This window comes from Ornithodoros turicata, chromosome 4, assembly GCF_037126465.1.
Source record: "Ornithodoros turicata isolate Travis chromosome 4, ASM3712646v1, whole genome shotgun sequence".
NCBI classification, from domain to species: domain Eukaryota; kingdom Metazoa; phylum Arthropoda; class Arachnida; order Ixodida; family Argasidae; genus Ornithodoros; species Ornithodoros turicata.
The window spans coordinates 14,784,259-14,806,858 of record NC_088204.1 but is presented as its reverse complement, the minus strand read 5'-3'; the positions used below and the strand labels follow the sequence as shown (position 1 = coordinate 14,806,858).

Here is a 22,600-nt window from a genome sequence, read left to right as displayed (position 1 = left end):
CCAAGACACTGCATCGCACTGGCGCCTGGGATTTATGCATATCGTCTATTGGGGGTTAGTTGGACTCCACTATCGGGGTTAACATAACTCCATCATCAGAGCTTACTATACTCCCTCACTGGCATTTCATATACTCCCCCACAAGTGTTTGATAAGCTCCCTCACAGGCTTTTAGTATGCTCTTCCATGGGAGTTAGCCTAACTCCATTGAAGGTGTTTAGTGTACTCCATCACATGGTTTAACCTGAGTCCATCAGAGGTGTTTAATATACTCTGTGACAAGGGTTAACCCAACACCATTGGAGGGGTCCATCATACTCCAGCATATGGATTAACCCAACTCTGTCAGAGGTGTTCAGTATACTCTGTCACAGGTTGAACCCTACACCATGGGGGGTGTTTATTATACTCTGTGACAGGGTTTAGCTCAACTCCCTCAGAGGTGCTTAATATACTCCGCAACAGGGGGTTAACGGAACTCCGCTGTGGGTTTTTAACCTTACTCCCTCTTGTCCTGGAGTTAAGGTAACTCCTCAGAAGCCTAAAATTTTGCACCTGGGAGTTACAGCTTTTTGCCCCGACAAAGGAGTGTTTTTGACTCCCTTTTTTCTCAGAGTGTAGCCAACCATCATCCCGAATGACAACGTTCTCGTCCCTGGTTTGTCGATAACGGGAGGCGGAGCCTGTTATGTAATTATTATGTACGGCATATTTGATAGAAAATAGGCTCCGTCCCACGTTTTCAACAGATCAGGGACGAGAACGTTGTCATTCGGGATGATGGTTGGCTAGGAGCGTGCTATGTGGTGAAGTTCATTTGTAGGAGCGTCGAGACTGGGAGGTACCCGGGTTCGAATCCCGGTGCAGGCTGTGCTGTCTGGGGTTTTTCCTGGGTTTTCCTCAGACGCTTTCAGACATATGTCGGCACAGTTCCCTTAGAAGTCGGCCCAGGACGCACATTCCCCCAGGGCGCGAGTCGTGACGTTGCCCACGTACGTGAGGCCGACAACGGCAAGCCCTATCACCACCACCACCACCATCATTTGTAGGAGTGTAGAGCAGAACGCTATGTGTACCTCCGCGTTGGCGTCTGTTTGATTCTTCAAATGACGTAACAATGGATGGAGGTATCTAGATGGCGCTACGTCTACTCGCTCATATAAAAAAGAAAAGAAAAAGAAATATACCTTTTTGGTATTGACGCTGCACAGGTTATGAAGGAGAAGTATTAAACAATAAATTGTAAATAGAATTACGAAGTGCAGAAGAACAATATTACACCTATTACATCCGTAACCAAATACCTGCGGATAGGAGTTCTGGCACAGTTCCTTGTGAAGTCTGCCCAGGACGCATGATCCCCCCCCCCCCGCCTCCTGCGATAGTCGTGACGTTACCCGCCAGAGCGTGGCCGACTGCGGCAAGCAGTTCAACCTAGAGTCACTAAATAGGGGTACAGAGTATCGCATTCCTTATCCGCGCCGGAGCCGCCGTCCGGTGTCCTCGACTGGTCAGATCGTGTCACGTGGCTTCTCCTTCCAAGAACGCGCCGTCCATGTTGAGTCCCCTCCATCCAAAACCGGTCTCCTCGGTTGCGAGCGGGCTCGACTGTGCGCAGTTCTCCGGCGGAGAAGGGGGAGATAGTCGTCCCACTGCTTGGCGACGCAACCGCGCCGAACCCAATCGCCGGCGTGGCTCAGTGTCCTACTCTGCTCCCCTACTTAGTGACTCTAGTTCAACCACCACCACCGCTTTCCGGCCCAGATAAGGCTCCGTCGGCGATGGTGGTGTCCTCCTGAGGTGCGCGGTTTTGGTTTCGGCTCATTTGCATAGCGATGGATATGGATGGATATGGATAGCGATGGATAGTTCACGGCATGTTTCGCTTTTGCATGAAATTCCCTAACAACAACAACAAATAAATTAATGATAACGAATGGGGAAATTCGCCACATAAGGTGCGGCCCACTACCCCAAGGCACAACGGGGCAGGATGAGATGTGAAATTCCCTAAGTAAATGGATAATTAATGAATTTTTAAATAATTTGTCATCTTGTAGTTACATACTGTCTTCGATAGGATGTCCGCGCCTGGCCGTATAACTCAACTTCAGAAACGACAGCTATGCTGCTCTCGTAGCTTTTTTTAAATAAAAATCTGCAAAATATTTTTAAAAAATGCCCTGTATGTTTTTGTGATTATATATTATAATTTCTCCGTTACAGAGGAATATACCGCTGCTCAGTTCGCGGAATAGAGACGTAGATAGTGGCTCTTCTAAATTACACAGTTCCCGCTGATTTGCATGGCTCGTCCCAGCATTTGTTTTAAGAAATCTTTTATAAAACATCTGTATCACTTAAAGAAATACCTTATATTCTACATATATTCAGGAGAGGTATGTCATGGATGCCATGATCCTTCACAGCAAAATATACTAATTGTATACTTCGTAACTTTTGTCTGTCATGCATCCTGTCTCGCATTTTCATCTGTTACCCCCAGCGTTTGTTACAGATCTCTATGCTGCAATCGTAAAGTAAGCACCGTTGCCCGGACATCCCAAACCTGCCGTAAATCACCTGGTTCGTGAACAAGGTCCGCCGGAAAGGAGTGTATACATACGTTTGCACGCTCTTTTTATCCCGGTGTGGCACAAAGGGCAGACAGAAGCGGTGGACCTCTTTGAGGCACGCCCAAATGTTTGCGGTAACTTTTCTTTCTTACAGAGGTTCGAAAGTACGGAAACTGACTGAAGCTGACTATCCCTTGGAAAACGATAATTTTTCGGTATTCGCTGCGTTTAGGCGACTAGAAGGCGAACTGGTACGAGAGATTACGAACTCACTTGTTTCTAACGCGTAATTCAGATGCCTAGAATCGTTAGCAAATGCATGCTGCTTGATTGTTTCATATAAATAAGAAAAGGACATTTTGTCCTACGCTGCAGGATATATTTTCGAGTAGAATCCCACTTAAAATTTGAACTTAAAAAGAAAGGAATGCGGAGGAGGGGAGGGGAGAGGGAGAAGAAAAAAGGAAGCGCACTTACCTGCAGAGGTCAAGCGTTTCGCTTCGAAACCATCGCTGTTGCATCACCAAAATAAAGTTGCCCTCGTATAGTTGTTGCTAGTGGTTCCTCGTTGTTTCAGGTACGTCAACAAGTCATCCCGCTGTGTGCACCAGGGTTCAATCATTTGTTTGACGACCTACCTCTTTAATATTATAAATTACTTCATCCAGACAATATGTGCCTTGGCCTACAAATGTAACATAGGTTTATTTCTCTACCTGCGATGTTTCATGCTTTTCTTGTGTGTATGTGTGTTTGCGCGCTGGATCCTTTATCTTATCTTAGTCTTTATCGATAAAATATATTTAACGCTTACGCAAAATATATTTATTGATTCTGCGCATCAACTCCGTCGTGGCTAAACTCTGTTCCCGCGTAATGAACTATTGAGCCGTTGAAGGCGATTCAATGCGCTTCACTTCAGCTCAGTTCTGTTTTATTTTTTCGGTTCCCACGAACAACCAGGACGGTGTGAAGTGGCTTGATGTGGATAGTGATACTGCCTTGGCTTGACTCGGAGAACGTTGTGGTGGGTGAGGCAATTAAACGTAGAATGGCAAACACAACACATACCTCACAACGCCCTGTTGCATACTACTTCAATTGAATTATGGCAGCTGTCATGTTTTTTTTTTTTTCACACACACACGGTTGACAGGTGTCATGTGTGCTTTGTTTTTAATTTTGTTCAGGACTTGGAGGTGACCAGGTTCGAATACCGGCTCCTGCTGTTCTGACTGGGTGTTTTCCCTAGGTTTTCCTGAGACGCTGTAAGGAAAATCTCGGTACAGTTCTCGATGAAGTCGTCCCAGTATGCACGATCCCGTTCACCTATTACTGCCACCTTTCTTCTTTTTTTGTTCTTTTAGCGCCATCAGGCGGTGGTCATTGTACAGTTCTACACCGTACACATTACAGTGAAACCTCCCATTATGGACACCGTCTGCTAGAGGGACTCCCCCCTTATAGTCAGTTGGAGTACGCGGATCACGACTGTACTTTCAACAGTTGTAAGACTAAGGGGACAAGTCACCATACTGCGGACAGCTGGGTTTCCCACCACCAAGCTTTAATGCTCTTACTTCAATACTTCAATACAATACTAATGCTCAATACGAATCCTGGTCACGTGGGTGTCCGCACTATAGAGAGGTTTCACTGTAGTAAGTACAAATGCACGCCAAGTAGGACTGTTGGCGAATGTAATAGAGAACCCTATAGAGAGGACAAACTGCATTTTATTCGTCACACATTTTTATTGACTGCAAACACAAGCAATGGACACTAGAGATGTTCATTCGGAGTAACGCGCATGGGTAGACATTGTCCTGTTATACTGTATAAGAACGCTTTCTTCTCCTGTGTATTACACTGCTCTGTTCAACAACAACGGAATACTACGAGAGAAATCAACACATTTCGTGAAAGAAACACTCGGCAGATAAAATATATTAAAAGTGTGCCCGAGGGGGTAGAAATCGTATTACAGGCCCCGCTCGAGCATGCGAATAATGTACATGGAACACTGTTTTATGATGTACATGAAAAACAGCAGCCCTTTCCACACAATCATGGACTGCATTGTTTGAACGAAACAAAAATATAGACAGACAGGAATGACTGAATAGCGATACATCGTGAACGTAATATAGGAACTTGGAAGTTTGTGATTGTTGTCGTCTCGCTTTCTGGGGCAAAATTGGCTTTTGGTATCTCGTGTGGAGTCGACTTGTGTTGGCTCAAACCGGCTCAATGTTGACATGAGCCGGATTGTGTTGGATAAATTCGGCTTTTGCCGTCTGTTGTTACGATTTCGCTCCGGTTTTGCCCCAGAAGAACGACAAATCACGCTTTCGTCGTGACTCAAAACGGAACGCTATGGTTTTGGAAAGACCGTGTTGTATGTAGTGTGTGTCTGTCTTGAAAAGGTTCGGTTCCGTTCCACGTTTTCCAGGCCGATGAAGTCGTGTAGTTGATCAACTCAAGCCGAACAGAACCACTTGAGTGGAGAAAGGGTATTAACAGAAGTAAAGTAACAACAACAAGAGAAAAATGAGTTTGGCCGAAAGAGTGTTAGTGAAAAGGAACCGCCGTTTCCTCATCGGGTCTTGGCACTTCTGTTGCCTCAAACGGAGGGTAGAGTTTAATGTATTTACAGTCTATACAGACCCGAGAAGTAGGCTTTGAAATGTGATAATTCCAGGGCGTAAGAGCGAGACGTAAGTTACAATCAAATCAGAAGTAGTTTCGGTTTCGTACAGTGGTACCCATCGTCGTCGACAGCAGTGCTGTGCCAGTCGAAGACCGAAACTATGCACTAATGCGTTCAGTGGAAAAGCAACATACCTTAAGGGACAGAGAGCGTGCACAACATGCTGATTGTTTTACAATCCACCCTCGAAGACCCCTGAGAAAGGAGAAAAAAAAAAAGAAAAAAGAAAAAAGAAAGCACTTACGCGGGCTGCGGTTTAGAACCGACGCCCGCAGTCGCCATATTGGTGCAAAAGCAGGACCCGCAAGTGTCATGGCGGGAGCAGACGTGGCGCCACCTTCCGGCCTAAGAGATAAGTTAGTGACGCGTCGCTGACCTCTCCCACTTACAATTGTATAATATAGCAGACGCAGCATGGGCGGGAAGAGGCAGCTTCTTGTGTAATATTCTATGTGTGTCGTGCGAAGATGACGTCACGCCGCGCCCTTACGCACTCCAACGCTGTACAGTATTTACATATTCCGCCATGACACAAAACGGGCTCGTGAGAAAGAAGGTGGTAGATGGAGAAGGGGGAAGAAACTGAGGCAGAAGCCAAAGAATCGTACAGTGTAGTGTATCAGGCACCCATGACATCGAGCCCCAAAACGACGTGGAACATCCGAAGACAGTTCAGAATTTTATTAATTCCTAAATTGTCGTAGAGACACACTTGCTGTTTCTCCACGATTGCATTTTTTGTTTTGTTTTTTCGCTGCTTATGCTGTATTGCAGGCTGTGCCCACTTATTAAATCCTGCCATAATTTTTACTGTTCATTCTAGCACTGTTCAAGCATGATTACTCTGAACTGTTCTTACAACAGGACATGTTAGCACTTGTCATGTTTATGTTGATGTGAACGTGTCTGAGATTATACGAAAAACACATCCTCTGCCATCCATTTAGTTTTGTGTTGTCGAGAACTAGGTTCTCATTGGCCACAACGCGAAGGGTCGCTTGTTGCTTAGCACGCACGCCCCCTGCGCATGCGCCGACCCTCCGCGTTCGCAGCGACCTCTACATATCTGCGCCTAACTTTCGTTTACAGTTCTTAACGAAACCGTTTCGTTATAAGAGCATCTATAGAAACTTTTTTTTTTCTTTTCATTTCAGGGAGAGGGGGACACGTGAACTGTGCAAGAATTCACAGCTCATCTATCAAAAAACGAAGTTTAAACACCACCATGCACACGTCGAAATGAAGGTACGTTTTAAAGTGTGTCCAGTACCGGTAGGCCTAACGACTGCCGTATAAAATACTGCCTTTCTGATATTTCTCGATGCATTTTGTCCTCGAAGCTACGGAACGGTAGTATAGCGTCGGACAGTGTCGAACGACTATCTTTGCGTTCACGTACACGCGTAAAACGAAAGCACGGATTCATCTAGACTTTCTTTTTTTCTCTCTCTCTCTCTCCCGGTTTCATCTTTAGCTCCTTCTCAGCAGTTTTGATTTCTTCAAGTGTTGCGAGTGCTGTACACTCTGCTTAACATGCGCACATTATGTATATATAGAATATTTCATGTCGTATAAATCATTTTCTACAAAGCTACGCACAGACGAGTAAAGGGTTTGGAGTTACAACACGCTTGCTTCCTTTTTTTTTTCTGTTTTGGAGAGGGGGAGGGACGCGATATTTTTGTGTAAGGAGGCTTTCGGGGGTGGCGACGGGGGAGGAGTAAAGGGGGGATCGCTTGTGGGGGCGACAGCGAAAACCTAGAATGACCGTCGGTCCCGAATTCTCCAAAAGTTCCTGTCACGTATCACCCGTTTGGAACAAGAAAGAAACCATTGTTCCATATTTGGTGACAGCGGAGGGGACCGAGGGCATTCTGGGTAATGAGCGAAAAAGATGGCGACTGTCTTTCTCATTTTTATATCATGTACATGGCGTCCGACCGAAGTCAAAAAGTTCGGTCGAACTCGGCGAAAATCGTGACCGCTATAAGAACGGGACGATTACGTGGTTATTTACGTGATTTCGCAAGAAATCAGTCCGAGGAACACTCCTATAGGAGTGATTTTGAAATTTTGAGTTCCTGGTAGCTTACGAATTTACCTTTTACGGGTCATCTGGTATCACCATATACAGTTAATTTCACGTGAATTGAATTGAATCGAGTCAATGAATCGATGATGATATCGAACCATTTTCGCGAAATTATTTTGCTCAAATAACTCCAATTACTGTATTTTATGTTCTTGTGCCTTCGCATGCCTGTCTTCTTCCTTTGTAAACTTCCTCGTCCTGTCATTCAATATGACCTTAACCTTTATATTATATTTATATATGTATATATATCATCAGTCAAGGCAGAGATTGGCAAAGTTGAAATAATACCCGAGCACTCAAAGACGATGCATTTCGACACATGAAAGTATGAAGGGTGCGCTGGACACTGACCTTCTACGTTCACTGTACAAGAACTACATAGATATATTAGATTCCCCTGAGTAGTTTTCGACTGCAATATTGCAGCCTCGGTGCTTTGTCCTTACACCTCTGCGCGTAGAGGACTTGTGACTCGCAAATACCTGCACAGTGTCTGCACGCACAAGGTTGGTACCCAGTGATAGTATTTGTGAACACTTCGCAGACCCAGCCGTCGGAACAAGTGTTTGGAATACGGCACAGCATACAAGGAGCGATACACATTTAAACAGTTTTGTGTCCGTTGTTTTTCAGCACGCAGGATTCATGGAACAACTGAACGTGGTGGCAAGCAATGGAACACCAAAGGGACATGCACTTGAAACAGGTTCGGAAGGAATGTGACACATACATGGTAACGTGGCGGTTTTTGATTTTAGAGCTTTTGATTTTATGCCGTACTCTGTGTGCTTTGTCGGACATGGATATTGGACACAGAAACACTTTATGATTCACGTTTGTGAGAATATGGTATGTCTCAAAACAACCATGACCTGTTGCGATCGGCGAAGTTATTATAGCCACGTCAGGTATAACTCAATGGCTGCACAGTATGATGATACCATTAGAAATTTGTTTGTTTTTTTCTTGTTTTTGTTTTTTCACATTTCTAGAGTTGCTGCAAAGGTCAATACAGCGTTTGTCTAATTTGGTTCACACTGAGCTCATGTTTTATAGTCATGGTTACTTTTACGACATTACATCCGTGTTCAACCTAAGAGCGGCACAAAATGTAGTTCGACGACCCTAACAGTGTTACTACGCCGGTGAAATTATACTGCGGCGCCACTCGGTGCCTATAATATATTATATTTTAGCGCTCTAGTTATGGTACTATAGCCGTCACCAAACTACAGTTTCAGTGTCGGCGCACTACTTTTCGCCACGTAGAGTGACGCGTCCAGCTATTGCAGCCAATAGGAACAAGCGTCGGGACTCACTCGTGACGTCCTTAGGTTGAACAGACCATCTGTCAACACTAGGCATGTTGGTAACAGCGTTACCAAAAAATACGGATTTAGTACAACTCTTTTTGACAACAAATACCACACTCGTTGTATAGGTTTCATTCAATTATCGCTGAACGCACATGATCTAACTTCCCGATTCATTTTGCTTCAATAATGGCACAGTTTCATGTGAATACCCCAATTCATGTCGACTCACCAACATCCGTACGAAAAAAACACTCATTTTGATTTCATGTCACGTACCATGCGTTTTGATTTATGGATCAACGTGAAGGGAAAGTGGAGTGAAATGCATGCAAGTAGCAGCGCACCATACAAACGTAATGACCGCTGACGGCCATCTTGAAAAGGCTGTGATTGGTCGAACCCAACGCGACGTCGTAGGGGTCAAGTTTCCTGAGGGCAGCCGAGGCAAGCACCTCATATTCACAGAAGGTTCGCATCGCTATGTGAGAAAACAGTGTTGTAAATAAAGGGGAATGGCAAACGAGTACCGCGGGCACCTGGCTATCGCAGAGCGCATGTTGCATGTTTTGCATGTTGTTGTAGAGGCACCCACACCGTCGTCAAAATACCCGTATTGTGACATGCCGACAGCACAGTTAATGTAGTTGCATGGAGAATGAATGGTAAGGTAATGTAAGTGTTGCTCTTCTGAATCATTAGTTGTGGATGCTTGATTCGGGTAGGTGAATGCGAGTCCTTATCCTTTTGTGAGACTTACCTCGCGACTATACAGCCCCATTAGCTTGCTCTCGGAACGAGAGGTTTAGCAGGGTTTGTTTGTTTACTTACTACATACCCTCAGGGCCGTTAAGGGTTAAATAAATTCACATTTAAAGTGTTATTTTTCGAAAAATTTGCTTAACAACTTAATACAACTTAATACAAAGGAATTTCGCAACGAACATCGCTTCTCTTTTTAGTCGTTTTTACAGCCTCAGACTTAACACTATACGTTCAAAGTGGATTAACAATTATCCTGCAATTGTTCGTTTAACTCATTAATTTATTTAAATTTTTAATTTCCGTGCGAAATTCAAATGACTTTTTAATAAAAGCATAAATGAAGAAAACAATCACGCAGATATCGTCGATTTTATTTCATTATTATAATTTATTCTTACTTCTTTCTGTTTTTTTTTAGTGGCATCCATAATCTTATCGCGTAGACGTAACCGGTAGCGTGTAGGGTTTTGAGCATTCCATAGTCCACAGCGAATGCTGTGCACGTGCATGTACGGAGACGGACAGTATTTCATATAGAAAAAGTTTGCAAACCTTAACGTGCATCGTGTCGCGACACTGACGCCGCCTACGGTGTCGTCTGGAACTTTCACAGCCGCTGTGGGGGCACGACCGCGTCACTCCCCACGCGGCCTCTCTTGACGTCACGATTTGTAGTCAGCCCAGACCTTGGCAGTGCATGTGGCGCAGAGGCCGCGTGGGGCATGACATGACCGCGTATAAAGTTGTGGCTTGGAACCAGCTGCTTTACAGGTTTCCGCAGCTTTGCAGGAAAACAGCGGTGACTTTTGCAGAAAGAATTGACGTTATGTGCACGTGCAGTGACCATTCGCGAAATAGATGTGCTATTAATAGAATCGTTGCGCGTTTGGGTTTATAGTTTCTAGCGATCCTGTAGTCTGCCCTTCAGGTCTACAAGCAGCACATAAACAGACTCTCTTTTTGAGTCTTCTTGACGTAGGATCTGCGTCTTGCTGATCGTTTGTGTGTCTGAAGCTTAAGAAATTTCAGCAACGCCTTAGCGTAAGGTTAAATTAATTGAATTAATATGATTCTGTCTATTTATTAGTCATCGATTTGTCACTTTCATCAATAAAATAAGTAATTAAATTAAATTCATCCGAGTAAATTCTACAATCCCCCAAAACCACGCGGACCTATCCGACGGAGAGAGACGCCCTACGGCAATACCGTGTGTACCGGGTAATATAATTTGTCTACGTTAATACCATCTGTACCGGTTCCCAAGAACCCGTTCTGCACCGGTGAGAACCGCGATCTGCGCTTGCGACACACAACGGAAGAACACGTACACGGCAAGTATATTCGGACTGTGTGGACGTGCGTGTTTGCGTGAGTCCGCTCGTCATATTTTATTTACCAGGGTTTTTGTTCGTTCTCTGCGTCCTTTGTTTCGCGATCCGTCACATAGATTTTTTTTTTTCGTCTCTCTTTCGTTTTCAACGCTGTCGTATTTGCTTTCCATGACTACCGCCTATTCGCGAGTCCGCAGACTTGGGCCCTTATTGTCCGTCCAGTAGACTATTCAAACGTGCGCGCTCGATCTGCTATAAAGCAAACTGAGAAAGAATATGCGTGGTTTAGGAGGCGGACCTGCGGCAAGCCCTCTGTTGGCTTGACCAGCGAGCAGGCGCGCGAGCGCTTTTTCGTAGCCAGAAAGGGGGAAACCGGCTGGACACGTCACCGTCGGGAAAGGGAAGAAAAAGGAAAGGGAGCAAATATATAGCGATAAATATAAAAACTTATCGATTTTTACACTTGGAGAAATTTCTCGCCGCCGTGAGGGGAGGAGGAGGAGGAGAAGGCACAGAGGAAGGGGGACGGTAAGATGGTAAGAGGAGAGGAAAGAGGAAACTGACCAATGGCGAGTTAGACTCGGCGGAAATGTGTCGGCGCGGATGAAAATGAATCCCATCGCCCCCTCCTTCCCCTTTTTCCCTTCTTTTCTGAAGCGGGATTTCCCCCCCTCCCCTCTCCTCTTGTTTCTCTATGGTTGTGTGTCGGGGGCCAGTTAGTCTCTCTCTTTTTCGTTCCAAAATGGCGGCGTTCGAGTTGTGCTGACCACAGCGCGAGGTGGAACGAGATGGTGGAAGAAACAAAAGTGGGAAGGACGCAGGAATGGGGAAGGCGATATAACTGGAAACAAAAATGGCGCGGATGTGCCGATGATGATGGGTGGGGGCGTTGTAAAGGGTAGCTAACTCTGACAGTCTTCGATGAAGGATTATACTTTCTCGTTTCCCTTTTTCAATGATGTTGTTCTTGATTATCATATCTCCGTTTTAATCTCCTTGTTCGCAGAGCGCTGGTTTTGCAGTACGGTATCACCACGTGGTTATACAGCCTGAGCGAGTAAACCGGTAGGGAAGGAGTATACAAGCGAGCGTTGTTTGCATCGAAAGGACCGCGTTTCTTCAGCGGGACGCGCTGGTGAGAAAGCAAACAGACCCAAAGAAGGACAGTGGAAAAGGGGAAAAAACTGCGCAAGAAAAGGCAAGAGGGTGCTTAAGGATACGATCGTGGAAATGACGCTCTCCTAAGGGAAGTTACACTTAGCTGGAATGACTCCCCCGTGACCCTAACGACCGTGCTAGTGAAAGTTGCTTCTGTTGGTCGCTGCGAGCAGCTTTCTTTCTCGTGCACGAATACGTGCAACGATAGGTGGGTCTGTGCATGTATACGTACCGCGTATTTCTGGGGGTGGCTTTTGAGCTTTGTCCTTAGCAGGTGGGAGAATTCTGGCTGGAGCTGAGAGGTACGGTTTCGTTTAGTGCCTGGTAAAAGGTGATTAGCAGATATCTTACGTGTTACGGCGGAGGGAAAACAATGTTCAGTAAATCATGGGCGAGCGGTTTTAACACGCGTGATCTAATAGCGAGGACTTTTAATTACGTGCACTGGTTCATATATTAGAGAGTTTTAGCAAACTGTTGATAAGATTCCGGGTCACGCACGACTGCGATTGGCTCCGGTAGGCGCGATAACGTTACGAACGGTTTGCTAAAACTGCTTATTAGTGAGTTTTAGTATATCGTACGCTATCGCCTTTGCGTACGTAAGGGATAGCGTTGGTGGTTCTGCGCACGCGCAAGACACGAGCAGAGCTTTGCGCATTGCGCAGAGCCACCACGCTATCCCTTACGTACGCAAACACGACGGCGTAATAAACTAAACTAAAACTCACTATTAGCGAGATTTAGTTTCAGCCTACGGGGTAGCTTTGCGTGCACGATAAAATAGCGTGTTCATACCGCGCACGCACTAAACGCATGCGAAGTGTGCGCCCGCTATCTCCTTGCGGACGCAAAGCGCGATTACGTACGTAATACAACTAAAACACTCCATAGTAATATGCGAGCCAGTACGTGTATTTTTGACGTGGGAAACATGATATAAAGTTTACGTTCGACGCAGAACTAAGTTTACACGCTTGCGTTCCGTGTCCGCATATTATGCACGATGCGAGGGGAAAAGAGTGTCCAGACGAAACGAAACACGCAAGCATTGCTCCAACCGTAGAGAGCCCTTTCCATCTCGCCGCTCCGCCATCGGCGCAGAAGAGAAAACCGTTGGCTAAAGACTCGAATAAACTCTCCACGATCACCCTCACCATCGGAGGTGACGTTTACGAGGGTGTCATCGTCGTTTTACGACTTTTACTCTGTTTATCTTGCTTTTCTGGCGCGCCGTGAAAAAAAAAAAAAAAAAGAAAGGTGGAAAGGAGTGACTTTCCCCTCCTCTCCATCTTCCGCTGTCGCACCTCTTCTTTATATCTATATATATATATATTTTATCAAAGCGTTACTTGGGCCCAGCGTCGTAATGTTCACCGAAGCAAAGCGGCTTTTATATATAATAACTCTCGCCTCCGATAAAAGAGGCCTTTCTGGCAGGGCTTTCACCGACATCAGCACAGCCATTACTCCTTCTTGCCTGCCTAGTTTTCCTACTCTTCTCTCTTTATCTCTTTTTCTTCTTCTTCTTCTGCTTCTTCTTCCTCACCCTCGCATCCCAGTTGCTCGGTGTTGTCATTTTTCTGCGAAAATATCCTCGTTCCCGCCGCCGAAGGGAGGCAGCTACTTGGCCGCTAGCTTCCCTAAATTTCCGCCGAGATGCCTCTTTCGCTGTTCCTTCATCGCCTGGTATGTTTCTGTCTTACGCTTTTTGCTTCCCCCTTTTTCTCTTTTTTCCCCTTTCTGCTCTCTTTCTCGTCTGGTTTTCTTTATTTCGGGACGTGTCCTTTTTTCTTTATGTTCTATGAGTGGACAAACGAGATGAAAGAAGAGAAAAAAAAAAGAAGAAAAATGCCGAGTTGCACTAACGGAGTTCGCTTCTGTAACTACGCGGAAGTTGGCAACCTTGAGGGCAAGACGTCGGCTTTTCTGTGTATATCCAATCCGACCCGATCCGATCCGATCTTGCGAAGGGAAAATTCCGAAGAAAGAAATATAAAAGGAATGCTGGACGAATGGGGGAAAATAAAAATGGGCATTCGATCGATACATGTCTGGTAAGAGATGTATATTTGGAGACGACATCTCACATATGCTGACTCAGGGGTTACGTGGCAGTTTTCTTGAGGTTCCTTTCTTTTATTCCAATCTCTCTCTCTCTCTCTTTACTTTTTTCTTTTTCCATGAACATAAAACATGAAGCTTTGTATGTTTATTCTGCACAAGCTTTTATATAACAGTCTACAGTTCTTCAGGTGCCAAACGCTACACGAAAGCTTGTGAACAATAAACTTATAAAGCTGCATTGGTTTTATATTCACTTTACCGTTACGATTGACAACGTGACTTAATTGTTTTACATTTTCTTCCCCGAGAAGCTCACGCGCAATTGGGCTTCACCTGCGTACACATGATTCTGCAGTGAAGCCAGCTTTAAAGAGTGGAAACTGGGTACGCCCTTTATTGTAGTGCATGTCTTTGACAAGCCAAACAAGTTGGTCAGTTGTATCACTGCGTGTATGTTGAGGAAGAGGGGGACATGAATTGTGTGCGCGCTGCACGCGATATTGCATCTGTGAAAAATTGCGCAATTGCCGATGCGTGCAGGGTACACGTGTTTGGTATCGGTCCAATGGTACATGATTTACTGCGAAAGTCCGGTCAGAATGTTCTTTTCTTTTTTTTTTTCTAATACTTTCGAAGGGTGAGCACGCTTTGGCATGACGTCAGCGCTGACCATCATTTCGAGGTAATTTATTTCCTAAACACGGGGAATATATCGCTGAAATAGGACGGAATATAACATTTTTATGGTTCCTTTTTTTTATTTGTTTCTTTCTTTTAGACGTGATGGGTGGAGGGGCTCGAATAAATTTAGCCGTTGTCCAGAGCTTTTGTTTAGGTATAATTTATATGCCGGACAGCGGCCAGCGGGCTGGGGTGGCGATTTCTCGAGCACAGTCAGCGAGCAATTGTAGGGACGTGGGGTGGTCGATGAGGGAGCTGAGAGAAATAAATACTGGCCTGGAGGGGGGGGGGGGGTCGTTCGTCAGTCAGCAGTGACCGCTGGCCTTCAGTTTTCGGAATTTTGGCTCCGACAAGAAGCGATATGCAATATATGTACGGCGGGGACACGGGTAATATATTCTTCCTGCGTCTGATATCGTAAAAAAACTCCCGGAATGGTCAGTATTTCTTTTTGGTAGAAATTTACTTCTTGCGTTTCGTTCTTTTTTTTCTTTTTTTACGGGGTGGCGTACAAAGGGAATGTGTAATGAAATGAGAGATATTCGATGTCATGCGCATTGTGTGCGAGATTAATGTGAACGTGTGTTGAGAAAGGCCACGAAACGTAGAAACGGAACAGGAGGCAGATGTATTGTGGTGATTATGTCCGTTCTAAACGTTACATGTCTCTCTGATGGTATTGTTGTAAAGTTTTATGTGATTTTCTTTTTTTTTTGGGGGGGGAAGTGACTGATCGAATCTAGCATACACCAAGTTTATCCCCTTGATTTACTAATAAGAGCCAGTAATATCAGCAATTTTGAACAAACGGCCAGTGACATCAATGTACCGGGCTTATGCGTTGACTCCTATGAAAAGTGCAATACAGGAAAGAGGATCCCCAACAGTGAAATGTGTTTCGGTTTCGAGAATTGGGCACTGCGCGCCACCAGCGCCGCAGTCGTCTTCGAAGACTGATGGCCGATTTCCGGTTCCCGTACGTCTCGGCCGCGCCTCTGACCTTCTAATTCTCGCGCGCTCTCGCGAGAAGTCTCAAGAAAAATGACCATTTCCGAAAGCCACGCATCAACAAAAATCTCTCTCCGATTGCCCTTTCTCTCCTCCTCCTCCCTTTTTCGGACTGTCTACATCTTTTAGTTCCCGTGTTTTGTAACACTATCGGTTTCTGCCTGCTTATGCGACGCGATTGTTTTGTGCCGTCTCTGATGCACATTGTCGTCTGCTGTGAATTGTCGTCTGCTTTTATAATCGTCTGGAAGTCGATGAGTCGGGCGAAGCCGTATACACCGATTATCAAGACTCGCAAAATTTACTGCGCCCATACAACGACACCAAGACATAAAGTGTTGTTGTTTTTGTAATGTTCAAAGTCAAACTTTGAAATGTCGTTTGCTACCTTTCACGGTTTCCCTGTCGTCTGCGAGACACGCAGAGCCCTGCATGCGAGACATTCTTTTGCAGGAGTCCCAGACGCAACGAATGGTGTAATGGAAGAGTTCTTGAGTAGTAGAACAGATGGATGAGAACAACGTACCGAGCAGCTTGCCTGCTATGGTATTTCCTTTTTTCCCACTTTTTTGTTTCGTCGTTATTATTATTTACGTGACGAGGAGGAGGCTTTCTTGATTGAAGGAATCTCGGAGTAATTGCGATGGAAACGTATTGGGCACTAATTGCTGTTGCCTTACTCGCATGGATCGAAGTTTCGCTAAGCCTATTAGGAGATCGTACGCGTATCGCCAGAGGTAAAAAAAGGAGGAACTTGGGGGACAGAAAAGGTAAGGAGGGGACTTGGAGCCTGAGATCCAATCAAGAGCTTCTTATTATAAACGCATTAAGTAGCAATTCGCGCTAGCGACAGCGTGTGTTTCTGCTGGCTCGCATAGCTGCTGTTGGGATTACGGGGACGTACCCATTTAGAAGGAACAAAAACAGGCAAAGAAGATAGCGCAACTTGCTTTCGTCTATTTCGTTAATAAGTGGGGGTATATTTTTCACGTGTATCTCAGTGTATGCCGCTTAAATTTAATCGCCAAAGTGTGTAATTATTGGTCCGGGCGTGTCTCGATTAGATTTGGACGTAGGACGAATGGGGTAAAACCAAGGACGCCTGATTTTGGTTCTTGTGCGCTCGGCCTGGTTGTAACAACGCATCCTCACGTCGTATGCATGTCCTGCCGCAAATTTTGAGTTTGGTACGCGTGCCGAAATACGACTTACCGCAGCTAATCAACCAGACAGTCGGGGGCCACTAATTGTGCTTTTTGCACAGCTTTACAAGTACTAACAAAGATTTCGTCCAAGTCTGTACTTTCTAACTTCCGGGGTAAAATAATACTAGAGAGGCCTTTTTTCTCTCTTTCTCCATTTTGACAACTGAGCCATATTTACGCGTTTTGGGGCAGATTTGCCACGAAAAGTGATTGGCGGCAACTTAAACTAGCGAGAGCAGTTGGAAGCACTATTCGATTCTATAAGCTCGTATCACTTCTGAGATCGATGCTGTACTATTTCAGCATTAGCGTGTTGCTACTCCTGTTCTCCGGAAACGGGTTCCGACAACGTACGAAGAACCCATTATGTTATATCAACGAACACAATTTTATGTGGTATTTCTGTCTTCTGTTGTTTGTATATTAGTACAAAGGGTATTAATATTTCTGCAGTATTTCTGTTGCGTTTGTTATTGTGTTCAGTTGCTGCGCTATCTACTGTTTGGGTTCTGGAACCGCGGCTTTGGCGAGCTTTCTATAGTTTTTTTGTGCGTACTCCCTGATTGGTGAAAACAGAATGAAATTAAACTTAAATCTGTTTTTTTTTTGGGGGGGGAGGGGAGAGGACGAGCAGTGTCTCCTGGGCTGAGCTGAGCTGAGCAAAACGCGGACGACAGACAGAGACAGAAAAATGACTTCTACAGTGTGCCCTCGCTTGATCCCAGTGTCTGTCTACTCCGGAAGAACAGTTTTTAGTGTACCCCGACCATTCACCGCGTGTATAGGCACGCAAGCTGGAATAGCCCTAAGTAGCTGAGCTGTATGGGATGCGAAGTATACGCTGCCGAACATAAGGTCGATAGCCAGTGCAGGCCTTCTGTTGAAGGTTAGTGGAAGATGAAGGAGATCGAAGCGCCTCTAACGTTCGCCGGCGAAATTGCGGTTTGGGCTCCCGGCATCTTCAGTGACAGCTGCCACGGGAGCTATCGATACGGACACAAGGAAGGGAGAGGAGGTTCTAATTCCACACTTAGGCCCACGAGAGCTGACAGCCCGTAAGCCTATAGGCTATACTATATACAGCTTCAAGGGAAAGACGCCGTGTTCGGCCCTCATCTTGCTTGCAAACATGAAGAGTTTCTGCTATTGGAGAGGATGCGCGAAAATGGTGCTTGGATTGGATTGGATTGGAAAAGAAAAAGAAAATGGTGCTCCTGCTCCAATGGTTGCATCTTTGTATTGCGACGAATTGCTGTTCCTCGAGATTACTTGACGAACACGGTATTGACCTTCGTTGTTGCTGTCGTCGTATCGCGTGAAATACGGGAAGAAAGGTCAGTGTTTGGAATCCAGCCTGATTATAATACACAGAACTGAACAGTAACCTAGCCTAAAAAAGGAATTAAGTCATCTTTACTGGTTCAGTTGAATCTGTATGGAACAATTTTGGTCTAACTGGGCATAATTAGAACTGTAATGGGAGCAAAAGGCGTACTACAAGTGAAAGTCCGAAGCGAAGGAAAATTGCTTTTGAACCTAACTAGAGCTGGAACCGTTTTGGGTAAAGTGTGATTTGCGAAGTATGCTGGGGTATTGTTCCAATAGTAAAATCGTGGCAAGTGATATTTCTAGAATAGATTATATACGCTTCAAACTGATACGCAAACATATTTACTCGATATATTATTTCGCCCTTCTCTGTGTCTGGTTTCTGTTATCACATCTCTGACCTTATACTTACGTCAGAAAGACATCGTGTATGCTGATGAACTTCTGTATTTCCGTTTAGACCGACCGATTTTAACAAAGTGTAAAACGATATCAAAGTGGAACTGTGAGGCTTCAGTTTAACGACCTTTTTGTTAATGCTTTCAAATCCATAATTCTCGGGCACAATATCACTCATCGTCCCCTCGCAAAGCACCGGAAGATAAATTTTGGGTGTTATGATCTCAACATCCTCCTATATTACGTTTTGTGTACTACAAGCGGAACGAGCCTAAAAGAACGGTTTTTGCATGCTGCCATTCTTCCTTTGAGCCGCATAGCGAGCCGCGATCTCCGATAATCCGACCGAATCCGGCATCACCAATAAATCTTCACCATTGTGGCGGGGGTGTAGCGTGAAGCTCTCTGACATGCGTTACGCTTTGAAAGAAAAAAAAGAAAGAAAGAAGAAAATTTGATGCGTCAGATTAAAAAATAATAATGGCGTACGTGTAAAATATGTGCTCGGAGGGTTGTCAAAGTACACCCACGCAGTGACTAAGCATAATAATGGCTTGCGTGGGAGGTGAGATTATATATTTCTTTTGTGGGGAAAGAAAACGCTGTTTAAAGTGCGGTGCACAAAGAGGAAGGGGAATATGGTGTGGTGGTGGTGGGAGGGGGGGGGGGGGAGAAGCTTATTACCAGAGTAATCTCAGCTTGTGGTTAGGGAACGTTATATTGAGGATGTTGTTGAGAACAACGAGCTTGAATGAATGCGGTCGCCCGGAGTAGGCCTGATTCCTCTTCTTTAAGTCCTTTTTTTTCTCTCTCTCTCTTTCTCTGTTCTTTTTGTGCGTGTGACCAGTTGTCGGATTTGATCAATAACCGTTGGGCCGGATTTTGTGCAGCTTGCAATCTAATATTTTTAACTTCACTCTACCACATGTTTTGCTCGAGCACAGCAACAGTTTGTACGGCTGTTCCCCGGTTGGCGCTTGTATGAACCTTATGCGATTCGGATGTTTAGTTTAGGAATTCAGTTTAGGAGCGGAAGATACCACACGCGCGTTTTTCGCCACTGTTTTCACTGTTTTCGACTGGCTTCACTGGTTTCAAGGATTCGACTAAACATGAGTAACGTAGAGGCGAGATGTTTTGTTTTTGTCGTTTCAGTCATAGAGGAAAACCAAATAGAATATTTTACGTATCGCTGAACGCGATCGAACTACACGATTGAACTACTGATTTTAGCTTGCGATTTTTAACGGCGTAACGCCCTTGGAGTTCCGTGGAAATTGTCTTGTTCAAGCTGTGTCACAATGAAAAAGGATTTGCAGTTACGAATCAAATCTTTAAGTTCGTATCATGGAAGTGATTCGAGCAAATCTGAGTTTATCTGGGGACGGCCAGTGAACGTGAAAGAAGCAGGAAATTTTCAGCCTAGGAAACCGCAGTCTTCCGGTTTCCCCATTTCGCTCGTCTGCTCGCCTACTAGTCCGCCTTCCAGAATGGAAGCCCCACAGAGGGGGAAATATGACGGCGCTTGCCAAAGGAAGAAGAAACCCCGAAAGAGGAATGTAAATAAGAAATAGAGGGTGAGAGAGGGGCAGCAAATGGGAGAGGGCAGACGCAAGCCGGGAGTGCGACTGGCACACGAGCATTTCCAGGAAGTAGATCTCTCCCCCCCCCCCCCCCCCCCGGAACGACTGGAAGGGGACGAAAAATAAAATGGGAGCGATGGTGATACCGATTTCAGCCCGATAGGAAAAAGGAAGACGGCCCAATAATGGCTGCCTAAGATGGCAGCGATTTTCTTGAGGCTCCTCCTCGCCCTTTTTCTCTATAGAAGCACCCCCCCCCCCCCCCGCAGATTCCTTTGGTTCCGTCTTTTCTTTTCTTTTTCGTATATATAAGTACGTTCCACGTTTTCCTCTGTTCTAGAATTCTACCTTTTTCTCTGAGCTTGTTTTCTTTCTGTACGTTTATTATTTTGTTTTGTTTACTTGTTGTTCCGAGGGGTGGGGACGGACGTAATAAATATTGCGTGCACACAAGCGGGAGAGCCGAAAAAAGGAGAACAGAAAAAGGTAGCAGACGACGACACGCGCAGAACGAGCGGCACGCGAATGAGCAGACGACAGCGACGACCGCTCCTCCGCCAGGCGGCGCTAGCTCCCTCGTCTGAACATGAGTGCTCCCCAGCCTCCTCCTCGTTCTCTTTTGAGTTGGATGGGATGTTTTTAGATGTTTCAGAGGGCGCAGACGGCGTGACGGGTTCAAAAACAGAAAAATGTAAAAGAAAATGCGGATGAAAGTAAAGCGTAGCGCGAAATTTTTCAAGGGCGTTTCTGTTGTCTGCTCGAGAAGTCGTCTGCTAAATCGTCTGCGGCAGGAAATTCCCTCGATGGAGATGTCTGCTTTTTTGAGAGGGCGCTTTAAAACGAGCTTGATGGAGTCTGTTTGGTGTACGGGAGTGGTACGTCTGGCGTCGCAACATTGGTTCATTGTTTTGCAGGTGAAGTGCAGTTTTTTTTAATTACAACAGCTCCTAAGCACGCACATAGTTACACACTAAGGCGATTTTTAATGATTTTGTATCATCAAACAAAACTGTGTTCTATGTCGCATTTGCTATTTTTCGCAGGACCGTTAACTACTGACATAGCATGGCATCATGATTCATAATTCAATCGCTGTTGTTGCAGTAACAAAGGATACTTATAAAAAGTTGAGGACCGGAGATTTAATGTCAACCGCGTTGCATTTCCTATATCGCAACAGGAGGCAACATCTTAACGTGCGCCCAAAGCCTAACTGAGACGCTTAAAAAAAGGTATGTTCAGCATTGCATGTACGTTTCCTGATTAAAGAAGTTGATTTCCCGCCAAACGTGAAGCCACTGAGCTTAATCCCGAGCATCGGTTAAGGATAACAACCTCTTCCTTTTTGTGATCTGGTGTGATTTTGGGGACGACGACGCAGACGACGGCTAGACAGACGTACTTGGGAAGGGGGAAGAGCAGGAAGTACATGTTAGATATGTGGGAATGCGGCTTGGGGGGATTTGGAAGGGAGTAATGTACGTGAGGGGATGCTATGTCTGGCACGAGGCAATATTTTTCATTTACTGGTGAATTTCGCCCTTCGTTGTCAGGGGGCTGTCTGGAGATTTTCTAACCGTAAGTGGCAGGCACAGACGCTGCCTGGTGGTAGAAAGCGAAATGGGAAGAGTAAAGACAGGAAATAGTGTATTGTTCGAGCGTAGTAGTAGTGGGTGTTGTCGTGATTTTGTTTACGTGTGTATGGCGGGTAATTTTAAAACTGACCTTCTGACAGCTCGCAGGGCCCTGTATTGAAGCAGATCTCGCGGTAAGACCTGTCATGTGTATCTTAGGGTGGAAACACTTTTTCTGAAGTCTATGGGAGATTTTAATTCGCACACCACGCGCGAACAACGCAGAATACCCTTACAGGGCAGCTACTGTCGTGTTACTTTCGCTTTTCTTCAGGGAATGGTATAACCTTTGAAGGGCTGAAACGAGCCATTGATTTTTAACCAATTAAATTTTGTTGAATCCGGATTAAATGGCGGTCTATGGAACGAAATGCCAACACTGCATCTGTGGACGCGCACTGCTTCGATATCTGTACCAAAACTGCTTCATCCCCAGAAGTTCCGCACGACGAAGTTACATAAAGTAAAAAAATATGTTCTACTTCAGTGTTGTAGATCGTTAGTTTGTGAGTCTTGTGGGAGCGTTAGCAGACGATAAACGCACTTTTCTCATTCGCATAAGAATCAGAAACTACAACGAGTTGAGCTGAGTTTTTTTTTTTTTATCTTTCTAAATTTACTCGAGGATTGGCTAAAGTACGGTTGAGACATGAAAAGGAAAGGGAAGCAACAATGAAAAAAAAAAGTCTGGGAAAGAAGGAAAAAAATGCAGGATTCGTTTGCGGATATTGTTTTGGTCCTTT

At 45.1% G+C, this 22,600-nt stretch overlaps 1 protein-coding gene across 2 annotated transcripts in view; it reads left to right on the top strand.

The window, feature by feature from the left end:
- The window catches only part of LOC135391156 (uncharacterized), a 211,389-nt gene that overhangs the window by 148,865 nt on the left and 39,924 nt on the right, over nucleotides 1-22,600 (top strand). For both annotated transcript variants that reach the window (XR_010421881.1, XR_010421882.1), the window contains exons 2-3: nucleotides 6,441-6,531; nucleotides 8,015-8,114. The gene's annotated coding sequence lies outside the window, so the exon portion shown is untranslated. The remainder of the gene's footprint in view (nucleotides 1-6,440; nucleotides 6,532-8,014; nucleotides 8,115-22,600) is intronic.